Below are 16681 nucleotides of genomic sequence, written 5' to 3' on the forward strand. Positions count from 1 at the left end.
GAAGGATCCTTTTCGAGTTTCCATTTCTTCATTTGGAATCTGGGCTCTTCTATCTTCGACTTATTTTTTTGGCTTTATTCTTTATTTATTTCATTTCGATTTTTCCCTCTTCCTCTATCCCTATCCTCTAGGTACAGCGTTTGCATCAATAGAGAACCTTTTCCTCTGTATGAATCTATATTATTCCATTCCAATTTCTTCCCGAAACTTCCCAAGAAAAATCCCGAATTGGATCCAAAATTGACGGGTTAATGTGAGCTTATCCATGCGGTTAGGCACTCTTCAAATAGGAATCCATTTTCTAACTGGCTTTCATGCTGTGGTGAGTCGTCCGAGATCTTTTCGATGACCTATGTTGTGTTGAAGGGATATCTATATGATCCGATCGATTGCATAAGACCCGCGGTAGCAATAGAACGGGGAAAGTATACAGAAAAGACAGTTCTTTTCAATTTCGATTATCTATATATTAGTTCATTTCTATTTCTAGATATCTATTTCTATATATTAGTATTAGTTAGTAGTACTATTAGTTACCGTCATAGCTTGATCCTTGTAGATACAAGTTTGACGATGATACATTCCTAGCATCCGTTGTACTAGATAGATGTTAGGGGTTTAGTTACCCTCTTAAAGTGCCACTATTTCCAGAGAATTAATGGATGATCCCCTCAACAAAATTAAGGATGGTCCCCTCAATAAATTGATCTCCATACAATCAGTCTACCCAATTAGCTTAATTTCCCGTAGTACGGGATATTCAGTACGGGATATGTCTGACCGTGATCATCCATATACACGGGTGCATACCAGCTTAGCAATCATGTCTTCTCAAAATAACATGGCCAAAGAGAGTTATCCCTACAAAATCATATAGTCTGGCTATGCTCCATCTTCACCACACAAAATATTTAAATCATGCACAACCCCGATGACAAGCCAAGCAATTATTTCATACTTTTGATGTTCTCAAACTTTTTCAGTCTTCAAGGAATACATGAGCGTGAGCCATGGACATAGCACTATAGGTGGAATAGAATGGTGGTTGTGGAGAAGACAAAAAGGAGAAGATAGTCTCACATCAACTAGGCATATCAACGGGCTATGGAGATGCCCACCAATAGATATCAATGTGAGTGAGTAGGGATTGCCAGACTAGAGCTATAAGTGTATGCAATCTCAACAAAAGAACTAAGTGGCTGTGCATCCAACTCGCTTGCTCACGAAGACCTATGGCATTTGGAGGAAGCCCATCATTGGAATATACAAGCCAAGTTCTATAATGTAAAATTCCCACTAGTATATGAAAGTGACAACATGGGAGACTCTCTATCATGAAGATCATGGTGCTACTTTGAAGCACAAGTGTGGTAAAAGGATAATAGCATTGTCCCTTCTCTCTTTTTCTCTCATTTTTTTCTTTTTTTCCTCTTTTTTTCGTCTGGAGTCTCATCCCGACTTGGGGGGGGGATCATAGTCTCCATAATCCTTTCCTCACATGGGACAATGCTCTAATAATGATGATCATCACACTTTTATTTACTTACAACTCAAGAATTACAACTCGATACTTAGAACAAAAGATAACTCTATGTGAATGCCTCCGGCGGTGTACCGGGATGTGCAATGACTCATGAGTGACATGTATGAAAGAATTATAAAGGTGTCTTTGCCAGAAATACGATGTCAACTACATGATCATGCAAAGCAATATGACAATGATGAAGCATATCATAACAAACGAAACAATGGTAAGTTGCATGGCAATATATCTCGGAATGGCTATGGAGATGCCATAATAGGTAGGTATGGTGGCTGTTTTGAGGAAGGTATATGGTGGGTTTATGGTACCGGCGAAAGTTGCGCGGTACTAAAGAGGCTAGCAATGGTGGAAGGGAGAGAGTGCGTATAATCCATGGACTCAACATTATTCATAAAGAACTCACATACTTATTGCAAAAATCTATTAGTTATCGAAACAAAGTACTACGCGCATGCTCCTAGGGGGATAGATTGGCAGGAAAAGACCATCGCTCGTCCCCGACCGCCACTCATAAGGAAGACAATCAATAAATAAATCATGCTCCGACTTCTTCACATTACGGTTCACCATACGTGCATGCTACGGGAATCACAAACTTTAGAACAAGTATTTCTCAAATTCGCAACTACTCAACTAGCATGACTCTAATATCACCATCTTCATATCTCAAAACAATCATCAAGTATCAAACTTCTCATAGTATTCAATGCACTTTTTATGATGGTTTTTATTATACCCATCTTGGATGCCTATTATATTAGGACTAATTTTTATAGCCAAAGAAAATTACCATGCTGTTCTAAAGGACTCTCAAAATGATATAAGTGAAGCATCATAGAAGAATAATTTCTATAAAATAAAACCACCACCGTGCTCTTAAAGATATAAGTGAAGCACTTAGAGTATTCTAATAAATTCCAATTCATGTGTGTCTCTCCAAAACGTGTGAACAGCAAGGATGATTGTGGTAAACTAAAAAGCAAAGACTCAAAACATACAAGACGCTCCAAGCAAAACACATATCATGTGGTGAATAAAAATATAGCCTCAAGTACAGTTACCGATAGACGAAGACGAAAGAGGGGATGCCTTGCGGGGCATCCCCAAGATTAGGATTTTGGTTGTCCTTGAATTTTACCTTGGGGTGCCTTGGTAAACCCCAAGCTTAGGCTCTTGCCACTCTTTATTCCAAAATCCATCAAATCTTTACCCAAAACTTGAAAACTTCACAACACAAAACTCAACAGAAAATCTCATGAGCTCTGTTGGTATAAGAAAACAAACCACCACTTCAAGGTACTGTAATGAACTAATTATTTATTTATATTGGTTTTAAACCTACTGTATTCCAACTTCTCTATGGTTCATACCCCCCGATACTAGCCATAGATTCATCAAAATAAGCAAACAACACAAGAAAAACAGAATCTGTCAAAAACAGAACAGTCTGTAGTAATCTGTAGGTTTCGAATAATTATGTAACCCCAAAAATTCTGAAATAACTTGGTGGAAATGAGGAATTTGTCTATTAATAATCTTCAAAAATAATCAACCTAATCGCACAGTCCAGTAAAAAATGGCAGCAAATCTCGTGAGCGCTAAAGTTTCTGTTTTTTACAGCAAGATCGCAAAAACTTCCCGCAAGTCTTCCCAAAGGTTCTACTTGGCACAAACACTAATTAAAAGCATAAAACCGCATCCAAACAGAAGCTATATGAATTATTTATTACTAAACAGGAAAAAAAATCAAGAAACAAAAATAAAATTGGGTTGCTTCCCAACAAGCGCTATCGTTTAACGCCCCTAGCTAGGCATAAAAACAAGAATCGATCTAAGTATTGTCATCTTTAGTATGCAATCCATAAGTGGATCTCATAATAGATTCATAAGGTAATTTAATTTTATTTATGGGAAAGTGTTCCATGCCTTTCCTTAACGCAAATTGTAATCTAATGTTTCCTTCTTTCATACAAATAATTGCACCAATCGTTCTAAGGAAAGGTCTACCAGTAATAATAGGGCAAGTAGGATTGCAATCTATATCAAGAATCATGAAATATACGGGCACATAATTCCTATTTGCAACAATAAGAACATCATTAATCCTTCCCATAGGTTTCTTAATAGTGGAATCCGCAAGATGCAAATTTAAAGAAACAATCACCAAATTCACAGAAACCTAACACATTACACAAAGTTTTTGGAATCATGGAAACACTAGCACCCAAATAACATAAAGCAAAGCATTCATGATCTTTAATTTTAATTTTAATAGTAGGTTCCCACTCATCATAAAGTTTTCTAGGGATAGAAACTTCTAATTCAAGCTTTTCTTCATAAGATTTCATTAAAGCATTAACAATATGTTTGGTAAAAGCTTTATTTTGATCATAAACATGAGGAGAATTTAGCACGGATAGCAACAAGGAAATACAATCTATCAACAAGAAATTATCATAATTAAATTCCTTGAAATCCAAAATATTGGATTCATTGATATGTAAAGTTTGACATCTTCAATCCAACTTTTACCAAATTTTGCATCAAGATCTAAAAACTCTGAATCATTGGGACGCCTTTAGGCTAAAGTTGACTCATCTCCAGTCCCATCATTATCAAGATTCATATTGCAAAACAAAAATTTAATAGGAGACATCAATCATTTTTAGATCTTCATCCTTATTATCGTGAAAACTGGAAGAACACGCTTTTATAAAGCAATCCTTTTTAGCACGCATCCTAGCGGTTCTTTCTTTGCACTCATCAATGGAAATTCTCATGGCTTTGAGAGAATAATTGATATCATGCTTAGGTGTAATAGATCTAAGTTTCAAAGAATCAACATCAAGAGAAATTCTATCCATGTTGCTAGCCAACTCATCATTCTTAGGCAATTTTTCTTCAAGCAAAGCATTGAAATTCCTTCGAGAAATCATAAATTATTTCACACTAGTCTCAAAATCAGAGGGCATCTTATTAAAATTTCCATAAGAGTTGTTGTAGGAATTACCATAATTATTAGAGGAATTATTAGGAAACGACCTAAGATTAAAGTTTCCTCTATAAGCGTTGTTACCATAATTGTTCCTATCAACAAAATTCACATCCATAGATTCATTATTATTCTCAATCAGAGTATACAAAGGCATATCATTAGGATCAGAAGAAACACTCTTATTAGCAAACAATTTCATAAGTTCATCCATCTTTCCACTCAAAACATTAATTTCTTCTATAGCATGAACCTTTTTACTAGTAGATCTTTCGGTGTGCCATTGAGAATAATTAACCATAATATTATCTCGGAGTTTAGTCGCTTCTCCTAAAGTGATTTCCATAAAAGTGCCTCCCGCAGCCGAATCTAAAAGATTTCTAGAAGAAAAATTCAATCCGGCATAAATTTTTTGTATGATCATCCATAAATTTAATCCATGAGTAGGGCAATTACGTATCCTTAATTTCATCCTCTCCCAAGCTTGTGCAACATGCTCATGATCAAGTTGCTTAAAATTCATGATATCGTTTCTAAGAGAGATGATCTTAGCGGGAGGAAAATACTTCGAGATAAAAGCATCTTTGCACTTATTCCATGAATCAATACTATTTTTAGGCAAAGACGAAAACCAAGTTTTAGCATGATCTCTAAGCGAAAACGGAAATAGATTCAATTTAACAGTATCATTACCCACATCTTTCTTCTTTTGCATATCACATAAATCAACAAAGCTGTTTAGATGGGTAGCGGCATCTTCACTAGGAAGGCTAGAAAACGGATCTTTCATGACAAGATTCAGCAAGTCAGTATTGATTTCACAAGATTCAGCATCGGTAAGAGGAGAAATCGGAGTGCTAATAAAATCATTATTGTTGGTATTGGAGAAGTCATACAATTTAGTATTAGCTTGACCCATCATGACAAACAATCCAACAGACAAGCACACAAGAAGCAGGCGAAAAGAGATGGGCGGAAAAGAGGCTAACGGAAAAGAGAGCGAATAAAAGGGCAAGGGTGAAGTGGGGGAGAGGAAAACAAGAGGCAAATGGCAAATAATGTAATGCGAGAGTTTGTGATGGGTACTTGGTATGTCTTTACTTGTGCGTAGATCTCCCCGGTAAAGGCGTGGTACTTCGGTCGGAAAGAAAGTTGCAGGAGGGTTAGTGCTATCCTTCTTGCTACCTCTTGAGCTTGCGTTGGTTTTCCATTGAAGAGGAAAGGGTGATGCAGCACAGTAGCGTAAGTATTTCCATCAGTTTTGAGAACCAAGGTATCAATCCTGTAGGAGACTACACGCAAGTCCCTCATACCTGCACAAACAAACAAGAACCTGGAAACCAACGCGATAAAGGGGTTGTCAATCCCTTCATGGTCACTTACGAAAGTGAGATCTGATAAAAATAATAAGATAAATATTTTTGGTATTTTTGTTGTATACATTGGAAAATAAAGATTGCAAAAGAGAAATAGCAAATTGATAGGAAAATAATATGAAGGAAGATAGACCCGGGGGCCATAGGTTTCACTAGTGGATTCTCTCAAGATAGCAAATTCTACGGTGGGTGAACAAATTACTGTCGAGCAATTGATAGAAAAGCGCATAGATATGAGAATATCTAGGCATGATCATGTATATAGGCATCACGTCCGCGACAAGCAGACTGAAATGATTCTGCATCTACTACTATTACTCCACACATCGACCGCTATCTAGCATGCATCTAGAGTATTAAGTTCATAAGAACAGAGTAACTCATTAGGCAACATGACATGATGTAGAGGGATAAACTCAAGCAATATGATATAAACCCCATCTGTTTATCCTCGATGGAAACAATACAATACGTGCATTGCTGCCCCTGCTGTCACTGGGAAAGGACACCGCAAGATTGAACCCAAAGCTAAGCACTTCTCCCATTGCAAGAAAGATAAATCTAGTAGGCCAAACCGAACTGATAATTCGAAGAGACTTGCAAAGATATTTAAATCATGCGTAAAAGATTTCATAGAAGAATCAAATATTGTTCATAGATAATATTGATCATAAACCCACAATTCATCGGCTCTCGACAAACACACCACAAAAAGAATTGCATCAAATAGATCTCCATGAGAATCGAGGATAACTGTGTATTGAGATCCAAAGAGAGAGAAGAAGCCATCTAGCTAATAACTATGGACCCGAAGGTCTGTGGTAAACTACTCACACATCATTAGAGAGGCTATGGTGTTGATGTAGAAGCCATCCGTGATCGATTCCCCCTCCGGCACAGCGCCGGAAAAGGCCCCAAGATGGGATCTCACGATACAGAAGGTTGCTGCGGTGGAAATAGGGTTTCTTGGTGCTCTTGGATGTTTTCGGGGTATATGTGTATATATAGGAGGAAGAAGTATGTCGGTGGAGCTGCGAGTGGCCCACGAGGGTGGGGGGCATGCCTACCCCCACTGGGCGCGCCCTCTGGCCTCGTGGCCTCCTCGCTTCTTTCTTGACGTCCACTCCAAGTCTCCTAGATCACATTTGTTCCAAAAATAACTCTCCTGAAGGTTTCATTCCATTTGGATTCCGTTGGATATTCCTTTTCTGCGAAACATTGAAATAGGCAAAAAAAGCAATTAAGAAAAGGGGTTCCCCCCGCTTTATATATAAAGCACCATCACCACAACATCGAGCAAGAAGATACAAACGCACGCCACCACCACACTCAGCGCACACACCCAAGGCGAGATACAAAGGTGCCGAGCACTGAACACACCACCCCAACGATGACTAAGCACCGTAATGAGAAGCCGAAGACCACCATGAAGATGAGCAATCCACCGAGGGGTAGTGAGACGAACAAAACCGAAGCAAGGACTCCAAGACGTTGCCCTCAAGAGGGAAACGACTGTAGGAAGCCGTCACCGTCTGATCCCGAAGATCAGGTTTTCACCCGGAGTGACACGAAGGCAATGGGAGCACCACGACGGAGCCTGCAAGAAGGAGAACGACATCCACGGATGCCGCCTCCGTCGGCCAGTACTAGGACTGGGCGAGTGATGAACCCCGGTGATCCTACCCCTCCGTCGCAACCTTACTCCGGCAACCACCCACGTCCATGCCGCCCAAGCGACCATGGCTGCCCGCCCGCACACGAGCTGCATGGTCAGCCCACGACCAACACGCCTCCCACCGCCAGAGCCGCCGCCTTGCATCCAGATGTAGGATCGAAAGTATGTCTAGAGGGGGGTGATTAGACTACTTGACCAAATAAAAGCTTAACCTTTTCCCAATTTTAGTTCTTGGCAGATTTTAGCTAATTTAGGACAAGTCAAGCAATCATCACATAATTCAAGCAAGCATGCAAAGAGTATATAGGCAGCGGAAAGTAAAGCATGCAACTTGCGAGAATGTAAAGGGAAGGGTTTGGAGAATTCAAACGCTATTGGAGACACGGATGTTTTTCCCGTGGTTCGGATAGGTGGTGCTATCCTACATCCACGTTGATGGAGACTTCAACCCATGAAGGGTAACGGTTGCGCGAGTCCACACAGGGCTCCACCCAAGGGCAACAGTTGCGCGAGTCCACACAGGGCTCCACCCACGAAGGGTCCACGAAGAAGCAACCACCCACAAAGGGTCCACGAAGAAGCAACCTTGTCTATCCCACCATGGCCATCGCCCACACAGGACTTGCCTCACTAGCGGTAGATCTTCACTAAGTAGGCGATCTCCTTGCCCTTACAAACTCCTTAGTTCAACTCCACAATCTTGTCGGAGGCTCCCAAGTGACACCTAGCCAATCTAGGAGACACCACTCTCCAAGAAGTAACAAATGGTGTGTAGGTAATGAACTCCTTGCTCTTGTGCTTCAAATGATAGTCTCCCCAACACTCAACTCTCTCTCATAGGATTTGGATTTTGTGGAAAGAAGGTTTGAGTGGAAAGCAACTTGGGAAGGCTAGAGATCAAGATTCATATGGTAGGAATGGAATGTCTTGGTCTCAACACATGAGTAGGTGGTTCTCTCTCAGAACATATGAGTTGGAATGGTGTGTGTGTTCTGATGGCTCTCTCATCGAATGAGAAGGAGGTGGAGGGGTATATATATCCTCCACACAAAATCCAACCGTAGCAACAGGGTGAAGAAGACTGTGGCCATGTGCTTGGAAAGGCTTCCATCATGGAAGAAGAAGAGGAAGAAGAGGTAGCTGCACCAGCACCCAAGGCACCCAAGCTGATGGGTGATGCCATAAGGTCAGGGGCTACTGCATCTAAGCCCAAAGCTGCCTCCAAGCCAAAACCTAAGAGAAATACAAGGAGCATTCCTGCAGCTGAGAAGAACAAGGCCCCAGTGCCTGAGACTGTTGCTGAGGAAGAGGAAGAAATGTCCTAGAGAAAGCTAAAGCCCAAGATCCCAGACCACAACGATGCTCATCCTGTGGCTGAGGACATGAAGCTCAGGAGAGATTCAGGGCTGAGGAAGTGGAGAGAAGCAGACCCATATGCTTCAAGGAGAAGGACTGCCGTGGACTACAGGTTTCACACCAAGGAGCAGCAGGATTTTTATGAGACAGTGCTGCTAGATAAGAAGCCCATTGTCTGTGATATGCGATGGGTTGATTGGACATACATCAAGGACAATGAGGAGCACTATCCTGGAGTGCAAGACAGCTTCATATGCTTGCTGAGTAGCTGACTTTGTTGCAGCAGAAGTCTCACAAAGTGGAACGATTACTGGAACTCAAGAACGAGCTTTCGAATACGCAATCGCACGTCGGTCACTCGCACAGTGAGATCCCTCTCTTATTAATCACGCTGACATTAGAGAGAATAACTCATGCAGAGATTCGGATGCCAAGTGCTGGGAGACGTCCAAGGTAGAGTACGTTACCGAAATCACTTGCTCTGTTGCGCTGGATGAAGTTGCGCACAGTCGAGTGCACCTCGAGATGCCGCACGAAAAGTCGGAGTCCCGATTTTGATAGAGACTTACAAAGGGATGCAATCATAGCTGAAAGCTATGGAAAGATCTTGGCCGATTCTACTCAGTGGGAGCCGACTTCACGTCTTATTCCTCAATTGGTAAGCAAAGCGATAATGAGTACTATGTAACTGAATCCCCGACAGTGAGCCAAACGAGCGACTTGTTGCGGAACCCCATTTCTCTCCCCGCGTAGACCGATATATCTCTGTATCGGGTTCATGTTACCCGAATCTTATAGCCATTCTGTTCTTTCGGCATGCTGCTCCAGATGACAACAGGTGAATCAAACTTCGGTGGGGTGATATACAGCACGACGATCTAAGGTAATGGCTTAAATCGTCTGCGCGGTATCACAGAGGACCGAGTATGTAGTGCACGATTAGGTGGCTCACTGTTAGGCTCTCATCACATACTTGTGGACTTACAATATGTGGGTATTTAAGATGTCCCCGTGTGTGACCGGGTCCTTATGTTGTGAAGCGAGTTGATCACTAAGTGGCAGAAGCAAAGCATCATTTAAGCAACCTCATAGCAAGCGCGACAAGCTATCAAGATCGTCGTCACGGCTTTAAGCAGCAGATATCAATTGGACGTTCTGTCGCATAGCGCCTAGACGCTCAATTAGTGCCACTCTTTGAATGTCAGTCACATGCACATATAATACAAACTCCGAAGAGTCTTGAGCTTTTGAGATGCTTGGACGAGCCAATACCTAATATCCATTTGCTTGCGCTACTAGAAATTCATGGAAGCGATGTTTGCCCACATTCCGTCCAGTATCATCCACTCCATGGCCCATTAGCCACATATCGCTTGAGCTTATGGACCTCGAGAATAATCATCTCGCCTGCGATCTCAAGCCATGTGAATAAGCATGCAATGAAGTATACGAGTGGATATGGTTAGATTGATATACAGACTGCCACATCACTTAGCTCACGTTATTCGCCTATATCAACCAGGACAGAGGCACTGCCCTCATGCTGATTCCTGAGAACCCACCAAACCAAGGAGCTCGAGGCTTTGCAGCAAGTCGGACACACACATTGACATGCCCGCTCTCGCGGAGACCAACTCCTCGAGAAGCAACCCGGTCTGGCTCACTCTCGACGACAGGATCACGGCACCAACTTTAAACATGAAGGGATAGAAAGGGGTCGGGGAGAGGTGCCCCGACGAGTCTCCTCACGGACATCCGTGCAAGCGTACTGAAGTTCAGTCATCCTACAGGAAGTGCCGGGGGTGCAACTGTCCAGCCTCCTACTTATCAGCCCCGGTAGACCTAGCGTTCCAGATGAGCCGTACGCAACGCGCTAGGGCTCCCCCCCAAACCGCCGGTAGCTCGCCCACCCACTTCGCCATCGAGCGCACCGACTCACCTCTTTGCAGTGGGCCCGAGCCAGTCCACTCCGCTTGCCAGGGCGATCCTGAGGCCCACGATCACACCATCCGTTAATGACTACTCAACATCCCACCTAGGGATAATCGTGTGTCCTTTCCATCTCCCCCTTCTGTTCGTACATATTCCAAATCAATCAATTCTTACGTTCAGCCCACTCAGCTAGATCACGCTTTCCGGCAAATCGAGGCTAATAACCGCATGACCTATGATCATCCTTGTTGCCTGGAGTGAGATCCAAGAGACTCAGTATGATAAGTACGAGACCTCCCACCACTTGGAGCAGCAATTAAACTATTCGCTTTTGGTAGCTACCAGAATCTCAACAAAATCTGAGGTTTGCGCATAGATTGCGACATTGGTCGTTACATCTGTCCATGTCACTTCATATCTTGGGTTGAGTAAGCCGTTTGTATAACTGCTGCATAAAGTGGAGGGAGAAAGATAAGTACTATGGCATTCAATCGCATTCACTCGAAAGAATAGTGAGAATGTATCAGCTTTTAATTTTTCGTCATATGCATAATTGATGTGGTAAGTCTATTTTTTAATCGCAAGTGCATAAGTGTAGCCTGTGAAATGGATCTTAAAATCCGAGAATCCTTCAAAAGGCGTGATGTTTCTCGACAATTTATTGATTATGTGCAGTAACATATACACACTTGCATGATCATGTGAGTGTTGTATGATATAAAAGCCTCATTCATCAATAAATGCAAACACCAAGTTCGAAATTATCACACATAATGACATAATTATTCAAGCACTCAAAAGCAAACAAGTTCGAAAAACAACCACCAAATAAAGCAAGAGAGAAAAGCAACACTCTCTCTCTCGAAGCCTATGATCTATACATCTTCTCCCCCTTTGGCAACAAGTTACCAAAAAGTTCCTAGAAAATGCATAGCACTAGATCGACGCTCAGGCTTGATCTTCAGGTGGTGGTGGAGTCTGGATCACTCCAAGGACGAAGGCTTCGGTAGATGCTGAAGTAGTCGCTGGAGTTGGAGCTGAAGTAGATGCTGGAGCTGGTCGAACTGAGGCTGTAGCTGGTGCTGAAGTGGTAGCTCTGGTGTCAGCAACTGGCACGGCAGATGACCTCGGGCCTCGTGGCACTCTGGCAAAGGTATGAGTGGTAGTCCTGCCTCTCCTCTCCTGCATGTCCTCCTGGAGTTGCTCCACTGCAGACTGAACTTCTGTTACCTTGACATCCAAGTCATAGAACTTCTGTTCCATGATCCTCTCTAGGCTCTGCTGATTCTGAGTGAGAGTGGCCAGACTTTGCTCGATCCTCAGCGTGGATGCAATCAAGTAATCGAGCTGCTCTTGTTTGGTCTTCAAGAAGTATTCAGATGCCTCCTCTTGGGTAGGCATCTTGGCAGCTTTCTCCTTCCTCGCCTTCTCCTTCTTTGCAAATGCTTGGGCAGATGATGGCTCGTTCTCAGTCATGACAACTTCATTGTCCTCGAAATCTGGACGGATGGGCAGGTGTTCCTTGTCCAACAGATATATGCCCGTGCCCATCTTGGAGTTGATGAGCTCCTGAATTTGAGGGGCATATCCGCAGCTCCTCTTCTGATCTGCTGCAGTCCTCTTGATAGTTTCCACTATGAGGATCATCACCTTAAACTTCTGAGGCACATCAAACACATGTAGCAAGTTGATAGCATGGCCTCTGATCATCTTGTGATCTCCAGACTTAGGCAATAAGGTGTGCCTTAGTATCCAATTGATCGTCGGGAGCCCTGACAGAAGGTAATGCACAGAGCCAAACTTGAAGGTATCAAGTGCTTCATTTGGGATCTCCTTGTACATATTTGACATTGAGTTGTGGTCCATCTTCTTCTTGGCATAGATATCCAAGTCATCATCTTGCTCCTCTGGGGCATTAATGATCTGTGCGCACTCAGCAACTGTGGATTGGTACCTTGTACCCTCAGACATCCATGTGATCCTCCCATCTGGATAAAAGTGAGCTGTGGAGTAGAACTGCATGATGAGTTCATCGTTCCACTTTGTGAGCTTCTGCCCAACAAAGTCAGCTACTCCACAAGCTATGAAGCTGTCTTGCACTCCAGGATAGTGCTCCTCATTGTCCTTGATGTATGTCCAATCAACCCATCGCATATCACAGACAATGGGGTTCTTATCTAGCAACACTGTCTCATAAAAATCCTGCTGCTCCTTGGTGTGAAACCTGTAGTCCACGGCAGTCCTTCTCCTTGAAGCATATGGGTCTGCTTCTCTCCATTTCCTCAGCCCTGAATCTCTCCTGAGCTTCATGTCCTCAGCCACAGGATGAGCATCGTTGTGGTCTGGGATCTTGGGCTTTAGCTTCCTTAGGACATTTTCTTCCTCATCCTCAGCAACAGTCTCAGGCACTGGGGCCTTGTTCTTCTCAGCTGCAGGAATGCTCCTTGTATTTCTCTTAGGTTTTGGCTTGGAGGCAGCTTTGGGCTTAGATGCAGTAGCCCCTGACCTTATGGCATCACCCATTAGCTTGGGTGCCTTGGGCGCTGGTGCAGCGACCTCTTCTTCCTCTTCTTCTTCCATGATGGAAGCTTTTCCAAGCACTCTAGCAACAGTCTTCTTTACCCTTTCCTTCCTTTTCTTGCCCTCAGCTGCAACTGGCTCTTGGGGAGTGGGCTTCTCAGTTGAGGCTCTAGCCTTTGACATGGGCTTCCTGCCTGCTGGCCTTTTGATTATTAGACCTGGCTTAGTGCCTTGAGCTGGCTCAATTCTCTTGAAGTGGCCTCTTCCTCTGCCACATAGTCCTCATCTTCAGAGTCTGAAGTTTTCTTCTTCCTTTGTCTCGTGGCAGCCTTTGGCAAGTTGCTAGGAGTGCTCCTGCTGCCTTCATCAGAAGAACTTGAGGGACTAGTGCCCTCACTCATCACTACTTGCTGCTCTGACATGTTTTGGCTATCACTTTGATCAGACATGCTGCAAACTGACTGCTGACCCTGTGAATAGATTATAGAAGAGATAGAGTGGATGAGCATCACAAATTGCAGAGATTTTTGCAAAAGAATGATCCAAAAACTTAGTTTTAGTTTCCCACTGAAATCATCTCGGATCTACCGATTTTCAAACTCGGTGATACCGAAGCAGTTTTGGAACCTAAACTAGTGAACTCGGCAGGACCGAGTCACAGTTCGATGGCACCGAGACTGCTAGGGTTTCACTGATTTCAAAAATCGGTCACACCGATAAGTAATTCTCGGTCAGACCGAGTCTCACTTGTGCAATGGCATAAGCCAAATCGGTGGGACCGAATTTTTCAACTCGGTGGGTCCGAGATGGTTTTGGCGGAAACCTAAACCTAGAATTTTCGAATCAAACCTAATCTACAGGCGTTTTGACTGGATAGAAGTTTCTCAAACGTGGCAAGAATCAATATGATCACAATGTGCTAGGAATCAGATTGAGGAATAGCACAAAAATCAAGTCCATACCCTAGTTCGGCGGGGACTTGCTACGGCGGCAACGGCGGGGCAGAATTCCCGTTGACGGCGACAGATACCAGCGACTGGAGGCTGCTGGCGGCGAGAAGACGATCCGGAGACCTCGAGGGCAGAGCAGGCTATCGCGCGGGCGAAGGGGTTCGGAGAAATTTCCAAATTTTGCCCGTGACTATATATAGCCCGACCCTGTCGGTGTGACCGAGTGGAATGACTCGGTGGCACCGAGATTCATAACTGCGTGTAGTTACTGAAACTCAGTGTGACCGAAAGGTTCAAATCGGTTGCACCGAGATCGAAAACCTAGATCAACTTAATGATCTCGGTAGGACTGAAAGTGGAGTATCGGTCAGACCGAGAATCATAAAGAGGTTTTGGATGTTTAAGTCTATGACGAATCAGGGACTCCGAGAGCTCCTCACACAGAGTGGTTCGAATCTGACTTGATCAAATTTTGTGATGCAGCATGAATAGAGTTTGAGACGAGAAAAGCATAGATAGCTAGAGGAGGTTCTTAGGCATTCTTGTCCATCCACTTGGCAAAAAGAAATAAAGCCGAACAATCAAAACAACAAGTGGATGTCCTCGAATGAGTAAAATATGCAACCAGCATGCTCACACAATAAGATGGCAAATGAAATATGTGACAAGGCATGCACAACCAATTCTAGCATCTATCAAGCAATTTGCGATGACTAGGTCATCTGTATATGAGTATATTGACTTAGGAGTCAAGTGAGATCACTTGATCATAGGTCATACTCATCGTTTAAGCTCAAGTGGGGTTACCACTTTTACATAAAGCATTGTTTTGTTCACATCTTTAGAGTTGCTTTAGCTCAAGTCTTAGAGTAAAGCTCCCCCTAGATGTGATATCCCCCCTAAGAGGGATGAACTAACCTTGGGTTTTGTCGATGATGACTTCATGTAGATATTGAAGATGTGGATACTCAATGTTGATGTAGATCTCTTGGAGCTATCCATTTGAGTGAATTGCACTTTCAATACCTACATGGGTTAGTCCCACAAGGAACAAACAAGGATATCCATAGACATAGAGTGATGCACACAAAATATGATGTCCATGAAAGCTTTTAGGTTACCTTGTCCCTTGTCTTACCAACAAGAGGGTTTGTGACTCCTTGAACTAGTGCAAGATGTGGAAGTTGATTGCACTTGTTCTTGCCAAAATGATAAGAGTGAAGTATGTTGGCGGAGTCACCCTCAAGAACTCTCTAGTTCTTCTTCTTTTGGATCCACATCATCTTGATGGGAATCCTTGGAGTTGTAGTCCTACTTGATGAAGTGGAGCTTGAAGTAGTATTGGTAATCCACTTGACTAAGGTCTTCGGAGCTTCTTCAAATGCATCAATTTCCTCTTGAAGCTTGTCCTTGCCTTTTTGCTTGTAGTCTTGAGGTGGAAGATCATCTTGAGCTTGTGTCCCCTTGAAAGAAGTATACTTCTCTTGTTGAGGGACAAACTTTGTCTTGGGGTATTGATCTTCTTCCCACTCAACTCCATTGGCATTGAACTTTCGTTCAAAACCAACACCTTGATTCTTCCAGTGCATTCCTTGCTTGCGCACAATTTCTTCGAATTGATTACTCCAGGCAAGGCTTTTGTACACTCCTTTCTCTATAATTCCCTTCAATAAGCTATTTTCTTGCTCAAGTGTAACTTGGCTAAGAGAATCATTAGTGGAATCAAGAGAACCACTAGAAGCAACAATATTGGATTTAACATGATCATTGTTACTGCTAGAGGAAGAATCTTTCTTGTTACTAGACTTGACTTGAGGCATGTAAGTAGATAAGAGTAAATGATTGGCAATGTAAGAAGAACTTTTCTTGCGGAGATCATCATTGATTGCCTTTAAGAACTCATGCTCTTGCTCAAGATTGAGCTTTTCAAAGCGTAATTTCTCATGAGCTCTTAAAAGTTCTCGATGATCTTCGAAGATAGTGTCATGAGCTAACTTAAGAGTTTTTAGTTCTTTAGTTAGAGCCTCAATCTTCTCCTTATCATTGTCATTTGTTTTATCTTGATTAGCATGATTAATTTGTCTTTCATCATAGTATTCATCACTAGAGTTGTCAACAAGCAAATCATCACCTAACAAGTCATCTTCATCACTATTGAAATCAACATACTCGGGGTGTGTTACCTTAGGACCTTTGGCCATGAAGCATCTTCCAATTCCCTCATTTGGTGAGTCAAATATGTCGTAGGAGTTGGTTGACACAAGTGCTAGACCGGCAACACCTTCATCTTGATTATCTTCGGAGTCGGAGTGATAACTTCTCTCGGAGTGGCTGTCG

This window comes from Triticum urartu, chromosome 3 (assembly GCF_003073215.2).
Source record: "Triticum urartu cultivar G1812 chromosome 3, Tu2.1, whole genome shotgun sequence".
Taxonomy (NCBI): Eukaryota; Viridiplantae; Streptophyta; class Magnoliopsida; order Poales; family Poaceae; genus Triticum; species Triticum urartu.